Below are 15475 nucleotides of genomic sequence, written 5' to 3' on the forward strand. Positions count from 1 at the left end.
GGCAGCAGCCTTTTACATGATGTTCAACACTTCCAGGAATTAGAAAATGCAAATTATAACTACACTGAGATTCCATCTGACTCCAGTCAGAAAGACAATTATCAGGAACACAAGTAACAATAAATATTGTTGAGGATGTGGGGGAAAAGGTTCATTCATACATTTCTGGTGAAACTGCAAATTGGTGCAACCACACTGGAAAGCCATATGGAGATTCCTTAGAAAACTTGTTATGGCACCACCATTTGACCAAATTATCTCACTCCTCAGTTTATACCTGAAGGACAGCGGTAGTCCCACCAACAGTATATGAGTGTACCTTTTTCTGCACATCCTTGTCAATATTTAATATTATTTGTATTCTTGATGATTGCCATTCTGACTGAAGTGTGATGAAATGTTAATGTAGTTTTGATTTTTATTTTCCTTATTAGTAGGGATTTTGTACAGGTTTTCATATATTTGTTAGCCACTTGAATTTATTCTTTGAGAAATTTCTGTTTATCTTGTTTGCCCGTTTGTTGATTGAGTTGTTTCTTGTTGTTGGTGGTGTTGGTTTTGATGTTAAATTTTTTGAGTTATTTGTATATTAGTGGTATTAATCCCCTATTGAAGGAGCAACTGGCAAAGTTCTTTACCCATTCTGTAGGCTCTCTCTTCATGCTCTTAATTTTTCCCTCTGCTGTGCAGAAGATTTTAATTTGATGCCATCCCACTTATTGATTCTTTGTTTTATTTTTGAGCTTTAGAAGTTTTTTTAAGTATATTTCCAGGAACCCAATGTAAGTTACTCCCTGATTAAAATGCATTCACCCTGTTCTCAATAACATCAAAATTATTTTTTTCATTTCGGGCACTGGGCCGATAATTAATAATCTCATGTACTTTATTAGGTCCAGGAACAGATAAAGCTCATTACGTGTAAGATCACTATCTCTTGATTCAAGGCAGTGAAAGAAAAGTCATATTTATCCAACTTGCATATTTTCAACATGCAAAAGTAAGACAGAAAGTGAGACTGGAAGCAAATAATCACAATACACGTTTGAGTAAAACAATGGAGGAAAAAGAAGCAATTATGAAATCATTGGGATATGATCAGCTACCTTCTACATGATTCCTGGTTTATTGTCCTCTAACTTTTTACTTTAAATTCAAATAAAATCTTGAACTTGCCTACTGATTTGATGTTCCCTTTTTATAAGAATGTCCCAAGATCATAGTTGGTAATATTCCATCCAAATTAATTTCTGTAGATATTTGGGGCTCGGATTCACTTTTGTAACTTAAACAAATTAGTATTTTTTAATACAATTTGTCATTACATCCATTCATAGTAATCTCTTAACAACTATGAAGTATGTTTGAGTATATTCCCTATATCAAAAGTCACATTCACATATTTTAATGAAACAGAGTTTTTTTTAATTTATTTTTTACCTTGGATCACATGCCTAATTGCAATCAGATGATATTTTTTAGAGTCTTAAATCTTTTTTTTCCTCCAGCTAAATTTCTCGGCTTCACACCATGTTAAATCTTTTAAATGCCTCAAGCATGTTACAAGCTTATAATTTGTTGTATTATAAATTTGCTTTCCCTATTTGGAAATTGTGTTGAGTAGAAATAACAGAGATGAAAGAGCCTTTATAAACTCCTTAAAACTAAACAATTCTTTCTTTTTGCTTAGTTCCCTCTTGCAATAATGATCATATTTAGCTAGTAAAAGCCAAACAAAATTTTTAATAAGCAAATGGTCTTTTAGTATCTGCACTATTTTGCATGACACTGCAAGCAATATTTTGCCAGATATTTTACTACTACTTAACCTAGATGTTATTTTTTCAGACTTTTATTTCCATTTCCTCACTACCTTTTAGTTTTTGCTAACTTTTCCCTTGCCAGTATTCTATACTTTTAAATGTATTTGTCATCATTTCTCTAGTATGAGGCTGGTGCTTGGGACCCAAATCAATGACATACACTTGGGTTTTGTTAAGAGAGTATCTCACTTGTAGACCCCAATTTACATATTTGCTAGCAATTGCTGTGAAATAAGCAACCTCAACATACATCGTTTCAAAACAAAATATTTTACTATCTCTTAGGATACTTATGGTTATCTGAGTAGTTCTGCTCCAGGGGAGAGCTTGTTACAAGCTGACAATTGAGCATGGCTTCAAATAGGATATATGATGGCTAGAAATAATCTCCTGGCTCCTTCATACCATGTTTGAAGATTCCAAGCAGCCACAAATGACAAGTCATAGTGCAAAGCATGAGTCCAACCTACAGTTCTGTCATATATACCAATGGTGCACTGGTCTGCGCAAGCAAAATGGCAAGTTGCACTCTACCTATTCACGAAACAAGAAGAAAATCTGCTTAGTAAAATTACATGTGTGAAAGAATGAGGGGAACTTTCACAAGGTTTTTTTTACATCTGATAGTGTATCAAAAAAGGATTCCCCTATCATAAGATTAATTTTTATGTTGCTAACAATAATAAACCCATTCATCAATCAGCAGCTTGAGATATGAGAGAATGTTGTGCTTTCCATGAATTGTGCATTTTAGGAAGTCACATTCTGCATGAGCAGTATGAAATTAATATTTTCAATATCTTATTATCGAAACTATTATTCATTTTAATAGTTTTATAATATCTCTAGATCATAGTCTTGAAACCTTCATGTTTTCATTGCATACCTAATTTTAATAAAATTATTTAACTCCTAAATAATGTTGATGCTAGCATTATAATATTCCTTTTATTATCTTTTACTTTTCTTTCACCAACACAAATGCTATTTCTCTGGGCCTTATTATCTCAATACCAAAACTAAAAGCAGTTTAGATATTCTTTCTTATATTTATCCCTGGGAAAGTGGTGTTAAGTTTTTCAAGATAAAAATTCTTCTTATTATTATTAAAATGTGGAATGGAGGATATGAATTGTTGGACATATTAAAGACACAGTTAAAAACTAAGCACATTTTTCATAAATCAATCCTGACATTCAAGGTCACTAAATACCTGCACAGTTTTCCTCTTATTTTTCTTTTACATATTTTTGTTTTTCTGCCTTGGTCCATATAAAATTTATTTATATGCATCTAATTGTGATTTCCTGCTGCACTTCTCGTACACTTCCAACATATTCTCTTCTCATTTCTTCCACAGTACTCTTTATTGCAATTTGTTTTCCAAATATGAACATCCATTCCAATCACTAACAAATAAATCATAATTTCTGTAAGTTGACCTTTTTTTCAGATTTAATACATCTTATTATAAATCCTCTCACTATTAAAACCATTATTAGCAATAGATACAAATTATTTCTCATTGAGATCTTAAAGATCCATTTAGAACTTTTCATGCACTATCAAAACATTAATATTGAATTTTATCCACATTTCAGTCTTTTAGAATTTCTATTCTCAACTCCATTAATATATTTGTAAGTGACAATGACCTCTAAAATATTTATCCCATATTCTTCCACATAATGACTTATATGATAACTTTTCTAATTATGCAAATTTCTATTCAAAAACCTTCAAAACTTTATCAACCTCTAGCCAACTCAGTGGTGCAAACCTGTGATCTCTGTGTCTCAGGAGACTAAGGCAGGAGGAGGTCAAAGATAGTCTCAGCAATGGTAATGTTCTAAGCAACTGAGTGAGACCCTGTGTTTATATCAATTATAAAAAAATAGGGCTGGGGATGTGACTCAGGGATTAAGTGCCCCTGAGATCAATCCCTGGTATCCACCACCCCCCCCCAAAAAAAAAAAAAAATCAACTTTATCTCTCTCCAAGTAAGGCAAAATTTCTAAACATGGCATTTAACACAGGATTTGATCAATGCAACACTATTTTTTATTATGAATTAATCTGTTTTACATTCTTGATATACCAACCTAGGAAGCATAACATTTTCTTTGACTTATTTCTTCCATAGTATATTTCACAGAAGAGTACTGCTAAAGAGCTATATGTAGTTCATAATATCATTTTCAAACATGAATTTAGGAGGTTGATCGCTGTTTTATGACTATGATGTTGTTATAACTTATGCACATGATATCTGTGTCAGCAGCATTATGATATTATTGGTTTAGACTGTGTTCAGGTTCTCATAGAGAACCAAATATTTCCTTGGATAATTTTGCAAATCCAAAGTTTGTGATTTCTCCTACTAAGAAACTTACATTTATATTTAATTCTCACTTTATTGATTCTAGACAATCATTGTTGTGCTTAAAATCCTTTTGAAAACTGTGTTATCTGCTACTTTCATTTTGTACTATCATTGAATTTGGGCACTGTAACTTTAATACATTTTCATAGGAATCTTTGATTAAAATGTGTATGGCAAAAATTAAAGAGGGCTCTTTGTCAGAGTTAAGAAATAAAAAAAAAATGTATTCTGAATCATTAAATCAGTTGCATTCTTTGCCCAACATTTTTATAAACTGTTGGGTAACCTACCCCATCAAAGTCTTCAGACATTGTCAGTATATCTCTATTGAATTATTATGTCTGTTTCTATGTTGCACTGTTATTTTTCTGTGACTCTAAATATATACATATATAATCTGATGCTTATATGTCACATGTAATGTATGCTATTTTTCCTCTTCTGTATTATTCATACTTTTTTTAAATTTCAATTTTAGCCTGGATTTTTTTTTTTTTTTTTTTTTTTTTTTTTTTTTTTTTTTTTTTTTTTTTTTGCTTATCTGGCATCTGGTTCATGCTGTGGCCAGTATTATGCTCAAATAATCTATTTTTAATTGCCATCACTCAGTTTTAATTCAAAAAATATATATATTTGATTCGTTGTTGTTTAGGAGTTAAATTTTCCATTCATTATTTACTTTTGGGACACAGAACTCCTAATAACTTTCATATCTACATTTGTTAATTGTGGTAGGTTGTTTATCTTGGATTATGGTTCCAGCATCTACTTATATTATTTTTTTCCATTCTGTCATCTTTTTTGTATGCCAAATCACTTTTGTTTTAATTGAGAGTATATTGTGTGAGTTAGTTGAGGCAGAAGGTGAATATTAAGAAACTGGTTCCTGCACCTGTTGATGCTCACAAACCTGAGTTCTGTAGAGTAGGTGTGCAAGCTGGAAAATCAGGCAAAAGCTGTTTTTTCCAGTCTCTTAATAAGATTTTCTTTTTCTCCAGGAAAACTTTGCTTTTCCTCTGAAGGTCTCAAAAATTAGATAAGTGATATGAAGTCCACTCACATCATTACAGATAATCTGCTCAATGTAAAGTTAACTGATTATCAGTATTAATCACATATAAAAAATAACTTCACAGCACCACATGGATTAGTGTTTGACCAAACAATCTGGTACCATAGTATATTCAAATTTACGTAAAAATAACCATTAAAATTACATATAAAGACTTTCAGTTTTGTTTTTATCATACATAGAAGGATAATGCTATTCTCTGGAAGGAACCAAAACTGAAAGAATATTACATTAATACTGACCTAGGCCAAGGAAGTAATCTTTAAACTATTTTTTTAGTTCATTCTATTTTGATTCTGTTATGTTCAGTTTTATAATATTTAAGAATAATAAATATTAATATTGCTATATAATTGAATTTATTCTTCTTTGAAAGCATTAAATTCCAATTTCTGTTCCTTTTGAACTCTGAAGATAACACACACACACATTGAAAGAAAAAAAAAAACAGAATTTCTTTATTGATACTTTCCCCTTGAATTTTAACACCCTGTTCTGCACAAAAATATTTATACATATTGCAAAATGGCTGGAAGACAGACAATCTGCTTTTCCTGCTCGTATCTTTGGCCTTCACGTTTTCTGGCACCTTTGCATGCTCAAATTTTGGTTAACCTGATAGTCATAAATACCAATATGGTCTCTTCCCTCGCCAGTGAAAGTCAATGAAATATCTCTCTCTCTCTCTCTCTCTCTCTCTCTCTCTCTCTCTCTCTCTTTCTCTTCATCTAGAAATTGCTGCTCATAATCTCACTCCATCTGAAGGATTATAAATTCTCTTCCTTGGTTTCCTTCTGTCTTGGATTGTGAATCATCAAACACTGATTGTCATAGGAGCTTTCTAATGGACTTATTATTCAATGTTCTTTTTCTTCATATTTTATTTGGCTCTGCATAGGAATATTGGACTTTCAGAATTTTACCTTAACACATTTTTTTTGGCTCCCAAATTAAACTCAGAGACTTTCAGGATGAAGTTAATGGTAATTAGTTCTATTATTGGAGATGGAATGTTAACAAAGTGGCTGGAAATTGTTTATGAAATAAAGTATGTTACAAGAAACAGATATGGAGAGAAGAGTGCTGTGGCTCAACAGCATTGAAAGGTGAGCTCTTGAATATCAAGCATTGACTGAAAGTTTATGGAATGTGTGATGCATTCTGTGACCCCATGAAAAAAGCACATTCAGAGACTAAAGGTGTCTATTGGGCATAAGTACAATAGAAGCTTCTTTGCTTTGCTCAGCTTCACTAGTTTCCCCCAGAACTTGATGAAAGATTTACACACACACACACACACACACACACACACACACACACACAATGATTATAATATTTATACGATTATAATATTTATTATAATGAATGTGGAAGAAAAAGTATTCTTAAACTAACAAATATTTAATGAATATCTACTGTCTATAGTAACTGAAATGCATGCAATTTAATTTTGAGAAGGATAAATTATACAGATATTAGCATCAGTAAAAGAAATTTCATTGGCCACTTTCTTGATTCAAAATTCCCTAATAGCCAAGATCTCATTTAGTCTTCCACCCTGCTCCATATTTAGTCTTCTTTCTCAATTGCTTCTTCGTAGACTAAAGATGAGTGGTGCTATTTTTTTCTACTTTCCAATCCCAGCAGCTTTTTTAACTACTGTGTAGTGTCCAGTAAGTATAGACTTAAAAGAAAAAAAAAAAAAAACAGCTCCACTTTTTGCTGTGAAGCAATAAGATCAGATTTGTCTCTGGAATTTTCTTCTCTTCTAAAACAAAAAATGTGGGGGAGCACATTTCATATCACCACTAGGGTATTTGTTGATCTAAAGATACTACATTTATTTTGAAGATAAATTGGAATGTGTGAAATGAACATGATTAGCAGTTATATAAAAGGACGGTAAGAAGCATATTACTTGAGACTTTGTTCATAAAACATGAAAACTACCTGAAATTATAAAACATGAAATTCTAAAATATTTACATAAAGGTTAGAGACCATTGCTGTTTTCTGATTCAGAGTTTTGAAGTTCAGCAAAAGCTCTAGTTTATAAATCCCAGAGTGAATTCAAGCAATCTAACTTGTTTAGTGCATGGAACATATTTTACAGAGGCTGTTTTATCATTTTACCCAAGAAACCACTTGCATCCATCACATTACAACAAGACCTGCTTTTGTCTTTTTCTTCTTTTCTTTCTTTCTTTTTTTTTTTTTTCTTTAAATCACATTTAGCTTTCTTTACCCAGAAACCGTGTTATTCCTACCTCAGGGATACATTGCTTAGATTCTATGAATGCTTCCCATAAATTTCCCTTACAATGGCAATATTGTCGAAATAACAACAAATGCCAAAAGCAGTTTGTAGCTCCTGTTCAGTGTTGTTTGGCTAGAATCCTCAGGCTGTTGATTCCACTCTGCTGTAATCTATTCAGCCAGAATGATCTTTTTGAATTACAAGTCATTGAGGGACATGAATCATTCTAAACCCCAGCATATGCCATGTTTCTAAATGTGGTCTCCCTTGATCTTCTCAGGACTCTAAACCAGTCAGCAGTTGCCAGCTTGGCATTTTTGCCCATACCTTTCTCTCTAAAAATATTGTTTTTGTTGATTATCTGCCAAAACTTTTTCCCTGTCTTATTCATTATCTTCTGGGAATCTCCATCCCCATAGTATGAAGAAAGATGTCTTCAGTTTTAAAAATGGCACAGAGTTAAAAGGAAACAATAATGCAATTTTCTTAATCGGTGCCTATTCATTACCAATTCAACAGCTTTGGTGCCTACCATGACTTCAATATAGATACTGTTCACTAAGCATTTATAGAAAAAAAATGATTAGACAACCCATAACAAATTATGACAATGATGTATTTTTGCTATTGTTCATACCAAAATGCAAGAAGATTAATAAGATTTAATAATAAATTAATTTGATGGTGTAAATTATGAAGATAAAATTTTAAAACTAAAAGAAAAACTACAAACTATAACGAGCTTTTGTTATTGATATTTGCTTTGTGTTCCTGTGCATATAAGTTATATGCCATAATTTGGGCCACAAAGTGCTTTCATTTTGAGAAATTTATAAAATGAAACATGAATTCTTGTTTCTTACTTTATAGTCATTTTATCATTGGGTTTTGTATATGATTTATATTTGAGATGAAATTTATGCTTACGAAGACAATACTAGCAATGAATTAGCTTTGTTTCAAGTAAGCTGAAATTGGTTACCTACAAGCATTCAGGAAAAAAACCCACACACCCTAAATATGATTTCTATAAAACATTATTTTAAATTTATCTCTATACTAAAACACAATCCTCATGTCCTTTCTACACAAGTTCTTAAGGATAGTAGTAGTAAGAGGTCATTCACCTGATTATAGCTTTTAATTAATGTGAAAGAATAGTAAAGCCTCAAACACAATGTGTGATAGTTAATCTGAATTGTCAACTTAATTGGATTAAGAGACACAGAACATTAGGAGGCTTCTGGTTGTTTTGGTACGGGTACATCTAGAAACAATTGGCATGAGGGACAGCAGACACCCACCCTAAATGTAGGCAGAAGAGTTCAATAGGTTGGAGGCCTGGATGGAACAAAAAGAACAAGGAAGTAGCAGCAGACACAAGCTCAACTCTTCACCAATGGGTTCTCCATTGCTGCTGGGATCACCTGAGAATATCAGACTTCAGCTTCTTCACTCTTACAAAGCAAACTATACCCAGTGACTCTCTAGGAGTTTTCAGGCCTTCTGTTCTGGACTGAGGTGTCATCATTGATCCCTCTTGTTCTGAGGCTGCAGCTTCTTGGACTGAACAGCTACTGGTTCCTCCAGGTCTGCAGACTGAAGCCTATGGACAGCCATTGTGATACCACTAACCAGCTTCTTGTTGGGAGATATACCTGTTGGTTCTGTTCCTCTAGAAAAGGCTGAATAATACACAAGGTTAAAAAATATCCAAATAAATAATGAGAAAATGATCAGATGATTTGCCATATATGATCTGATATGATCTGAGAAGGAAAACTTTAGTTAATCATAACCTTTATTTTGTTTTATCTCCTTTTAATTCCCCTGGATTTGTCTTAGAAACTCCAGTGAAAATTAGAAATTTAGAAGAAATAAACTACAGTCAAGGTAACTGATGTTAAGTATTATCTAATGAGGCAGCATAAAAATGTAGCAATTCAGCAGGACTCAAATGTGCACAGGTTGAAAGATCATTAACTCTGAAATTGGATTCTTCTTTTCATTTGGCATGGATACTACTTCCACCTAACACTTTGGGGTAGGTTGTTCAATGAAGGGCACATTGTCCCTGGACTCTGGGTACTGTGCTCCTCATCCAGAAAGCACACTTCATTTCACTTATTGAATTGATGAAAAAAAAATGCAACTTTAGATTTCACATGACACTTGATGCCTAGATAAGAATATTTCATTTCTCCAAATTAATTTTGTGCTTTACTTATCCAAACAGTATTACTTCCATTGCTTCCATGAATTTATGTTTCTAAATATGTTGTCTGGACATTTAGTTTGCTTCTGATCCCTTGCATCACTAATAGCAGTATTTCTATGCCAATGGGACATTAAATTGCATTTGTTTTCCTTTCTGAATATAAAAAAGTACATTATTTTCTACTGTCTCATTCTTTATTGCTTTTTAATTCTTGCTCAAATATATACTAATATAATTAAATGTATTTTTCATACTCTTAGCTTTCTCCTCAAAGATAATATGAAACTACAAAGCACTTGAAATTTTTCAACGAGATGAATTAAAGGCCATAAAGATAATCAACTGATACAGTTTCAGAGAACAAATAATTTCAATTTCAAAATATTTTTGCTATCAAATTTGTTAATCAGTTTAAGTCTGATGCTTTGTATTGGATATTCTTTTGAGTGGCATTCATGAATAAATTGTAATTTATGTCACTTTCAAAAATAGAAGTGTATGCTCTCTCAAATTCTGTACTAATTTTTATATCTATCTGCGAAGCATAAGAATATTGTTTACTTGACATGCTTATCTATTATTGAATCTCCTCAAATTACTTTATATATGCCAATATGTAAATTATTATTATCATATAATGATTTGAATATATTAAATCATTAGGAATATTAACAATGTTTTTGAGCATTTGTCTTTATTTTCTGTCATTGTTCACATGCTTCTTTTATAATATTTTTCTCATTAATTTGTGGACAATTTCTGTTTTAGGAATGCAAACTTCTTATTATTAGAAACACACCAGATATTTTTCTCTTAATCTTAGATTTTTATATACTTTATAGTGACTCCACTTAGATAAACACATACAAAGTCATATAGTAAAATCTATCAACTTTTTGCTTCACATTTGGATTTTTGCATTGATTAAAACTCCTTTCTAAAACAATTCACTGTAAATATGTTTAATATATGATTGACTTAATTTTGAAGTTTTTTTTTTTTCTCTTTCCATTTAAAAATCTTAGCTTTTAATCCATTTGAGATATATTTGTGATAGTTTGAAGTCAGGAAGAAACTCTATCTTTGATATGGAGACCCTAATTAAAAAAAAAAAAAAAAAAAAAAAAAAAAACATTTAATTGCTTGAAATGATTTATTCTTCTTAATTATTTAGACATATAAACATATATTATTTCCACATTTTTATTTTTGATTTGTCATTATCTTTGTACTATATTGCTGTTCTAATCACTTGTTAGCATATATCAAAATCTGGAAGATAACTCCTCCATTATTTTTCTTTCTTTTTAAAGTTCCTGGGGAATTTCTTTATACCTTTTGATATACTTGTCAATATCCAAAAACATTTTGATAAATTTATTGAGTTATAGTTGGCATACAAACTGCATATAATCAATGCACATTGTATGGTGAGATTTAATATGTATATACACATTTATGTGTACACACAGATATGCAAGGGAGTGACACACACACACACACACACAAATTTTGGTCACCATCATCATAATCCATGCAGTAGACATATTCATCCCTCAAAATGCTTGCCAATGTCCCTTTGGTATTACTTTATTTTGTTTGATGTATGTATTTGTGTGTTGGTGTATTAAGAAAACTTAAAATGAAATCTAAGTTCTTAAATTTTTAAGTGCCCAATACCTTATTGTTAACTAGTCTCTATGTTGATCAGTGTATCTCCAAATGTTGTTTTTTTTCTTCTGTGATCAAATTATTTCATTTAGGATTCTACCTTATAGGTCCATTTATATTGTCACAAATAGTAGGCTTACCTTCATTTATACGGCTGAATATCATTCCATTGTGTCTGTACAAAACATTTCTTTTTCCATTCATTTGTTGATCCACATTTGGGATATTTCCATACTTTGATATTAAGAATAATTCTTTAGTGAAAATGTGAGTATGGATACATTTTGAGATCCTGATTTAAATTATGTCTTCTATATATACAGAAATGAGATTTCCATATATTATGGTAGTTCTATTCCTAATTTTCTGACGAGTCTTCATACTGATTTGGGTAGTGGCTGTTCCATTTTATGTCCCCACACACAGTGTGGAAGGGCTCAGATGTATGCATTTATTATTTTCATTTTTGGTAATAAATATCTTAACTGGAATGTTGTGATATCTCATTGTGGTCTTAATTTGCATTTTCCTGGTGATTAGTGATATTTGAATATTTTTATATGACTATTAACCATTTGTATGTCTTCTTTGCTGTGGTATATACACAATGGAATATTACTCAGTATTTAAAGAGAATAAAATTATGGCATTTGAAGGTAAATGGATGGAATTGGAGAATATCATGCTAAGTGAAGTAAGCCAAAATCAAAAAACTGAAGGCCAAATGTTCTCTCTGATAAGTAGATGCTGATCCATAATGGGGGGGGGGCATAGGGAGAATGGAGGAACTTTGATTGGGCAAAGTGAGGGAGGGGAGGGGACATGTGGGCAGGAAAGATGGTGAAATGAGATGAACATAGGTACATGTATAACTGCACATATGTTGTGACCCTACATCATGTACAACCAGAGAAATGAAAAGTTGTGCTCCATTTGTGTACAATGAACCGAAATGCATTCTGCTGTCATGTATAACTAATTAGAATATTTTTTAAAGAGAGAGATAGAGAAGAGAGAGAGATTTTTTAATATTTATTTTTCAGTTTTCGGTGGTCACAACATCTTTATTTTATTTTTATGTGGTGTTGAGGATCGAACCCAGAGCCCCGTGCATGCCAGGTGAGCGTGTTACCACTTGAGCCACATCCCCAGCCCAGAATAAATTTTTAAGAATACAAAAAATGGGCTGAGGATGTTGCTCAGTGGTTAAATGTCCCTGGGTTCAATCCCCACTACCAAAAAACTCCCCAAAACAAAACAAAATTCTTATTCCTATGTAACTGTATCTTAATATCCATTATTCAACCTTTACCCATACCTCCTTCTCCCCTACTGTCCCCAGCCTCTGGTACCCACAGTTGTACTCTCAACTTCTATGATGTCAACATTTTAAGATTCCATATATGAGTGATATTGTATAGTATTTGTGTTTCTGTGCCTGGCTTATTTTGCATGACTTATGATCTCTGTTTTGATCCATGTTGCCATAAATGGCAGAATTTCATTCCTTTTATGGTCAAATAGCATTCTATTACATACATGTACCAGCTTTTCTTTAATCATTTTTTAATTGATAGGCACTTAGGTTGCTTCCATTTCCTGCCTGTTGTGAAAAGTGCTACAATGAACGTGGGGCATGGATGTTCAGCACATTGGTCTTATTTCCTTTGGATACCAAGAGTGGTATTGCTTAATCACAAGGTGGTTTTATTTTTAATTTTTGAGGAACCTGCATACTGTTCCAAAATGATAATAATAATTTACATGCCTACTAACAGATTGAATGGGTTTCCTTTTCTTTAAATCCATGCCAGCACTTATAATTCTTAGTCTTTTTTTAATATTTATATTTTAGTTATAAATGGACACAATATCTTCATTTTTATTTTTATGAGGTGCTGAGGATTAAACCCAATGCCTCATGTATGGTAGGCAAGTGCTCTACCTCTGAGCCACAACCCCAGCCCAATCCTTAGTCTTTTTATATTAACCATTCTTATTGGGGTGAGGCAATAATCTCATTATGGTTTTTATTTGTATTTCTCCAATGATTAGTGACGTTCAACATTTTTATGTACTTATTGGCCATTTATATGTCTTGTTTTGAGAAATGTCTATTTAGGTCTATTACCCATTTTTAATTGAGCTATCTATTTTTTGGTATTAACGTTTTTGAATTCTGACATATTCTGGACATTAACTCCTAATCAGATATATAGTTTGCAAATTATTTTTCCTATTCCATAGATTATCTTTGAATTCTGTCCCTTGATTCCTTTGCTGTATAGAGCTTTTTTGTTTGATATAATCCCATTCATTTATTTTTTCCTTTTATTTCCTATAGTTTTGGAGTCTTATCCAAAAATTCTGAGCCTATTCCAATGTCCTCAAGTATTTCCCCTATGCTTTCTTTTAATAGTTTCAATATTTCACGTGTCAGATTTAAGTCTTTAATCCATTTGAGTAGATTTTTGGAAATGGTAAGGGAGAGGGATCTATTATCATTCTTTTGCATGTGCCTATCCAATTTTCACAGGACCATTTATTGAAAAGATTTTTCTTTTTTGCAATGCATTTTCTCAGTATCATTTTCAAAATTCAGTTGGCTGTAGATATGAGGATTTACTCCTAGGCTTAGGTTTCTTTAATCTTTATATTAATACAATACCATTCAACTGCATTATAAACTTCTTCTCCCAATTGTCAGTTAATTTTTGACTTAGCTTTTGTTATCTATTATTTTACATAAGTTATTTGTAAAATTAAATAAAATGCTATAATTTTTCTGCTTTTTTTAGGGGGTAACAGTGATTGAACCCAGGTACACTTAACCACTGTGCTACATTCCCAGCACTTTTTAAAAATTTTATTTAGAGAGAGGATCTCACTAAGTTGCTTAGGGCCTCTCTAAATTGCTGAGGCTGGCTGTGAGTTCGAAATTCTCCTGTTTCAGCCTCCTAAACATCTGGGATTACAGGCGTGCACCTACCACTCCTGGCTAATGTATTTTTAGTTCTTTTTAAGCAGTGTTTCCCTATTATTCAGTCAGAAGATATTTTCCTATATTTTAGTTTTAAAATCCTCTTTATCTTTATATATTTGAACTGTCCTGTGATATATTTGTATAGAGTATTATGGAGGAATTCATTTAAATTACTTTTCCATCTGGGAAGCTACTTATCTCAACACTGATCTCTACTGGCAACTTTTTTCATATATGTAATGTCTATATATGCACTCAATCTGTTTCTGGACTCTTCATTGCACTCCATTGACCTTTTCATCTATAACTGACAATATACCATACTGAACTCCAAAATAGGTTCCTGCAAAAATCTGAATAATTGGCAGGGCAAGTCTGCCTGCCATCTTGTTTTTCTTTTTAAAGTGTTTGGGCTATCATTGTCTGTTGTTTTAATATTAGCTTACCACTTTTCACAAAAATGTCTACTGGCTATTTTAATGGGACTTTTATTAAATAGATGGCTTAATGGGGAGAAATTAAAATTTATTGATATATAGTATTTCTATTAAGAAGTCAGATATTTTTATCTGCTCACATCTTCTTTCCTATTTTAGGATAACATTTTATTACTTTTTAATTTTTTTAAAAATTGTTTTTTTATTTCAAAAAGGCAGATTCAGAATGTCAAAAGTTGAATGTTTTCTCTCATATGTGGAAGCTACAGAGAAAAAAAGAATTTAAAAAGAGGATATATTATGAAAATAGAAGTAAGATCAGTGGCGTAGAAGTGGGGGATCAATAGGGAAGGAGGATGGGAGGGAATGAACTAGATAATGATGTAGACAAAATTATGCTATGTGCATATAGAATATAGCATAATGCATTCTGATTTTATAAATAACTATAATGTACCAATTAAAAACAATAAATACAAGGAAAATCAATAAAGCAGAGTAAAGGAACTGGGGGTGGGAGGAGTGGAAGAAAAGAGGAATTACTTGGGATTGAAATGGAACAAATTATTTTCCATCCATGTACATTTATGTCATTATGTCAAAATGAACCCCATTATCAGGTCTAACTATA

Source organism: Marmota flaviventris, chromosome Y (assembly GCF_047511675.1).
Source record: "Marmota flaviventris isolate mMarFla1 chromosome Y, mMarFla1.hap1, whole genome shotgun sequence".
Taxonomy (NCBI): Eukaryota; Metazoa; Chordata; class Mammalia; order Rodentia; family Sciuridae; genus Marmota; species Marmota flaviventris.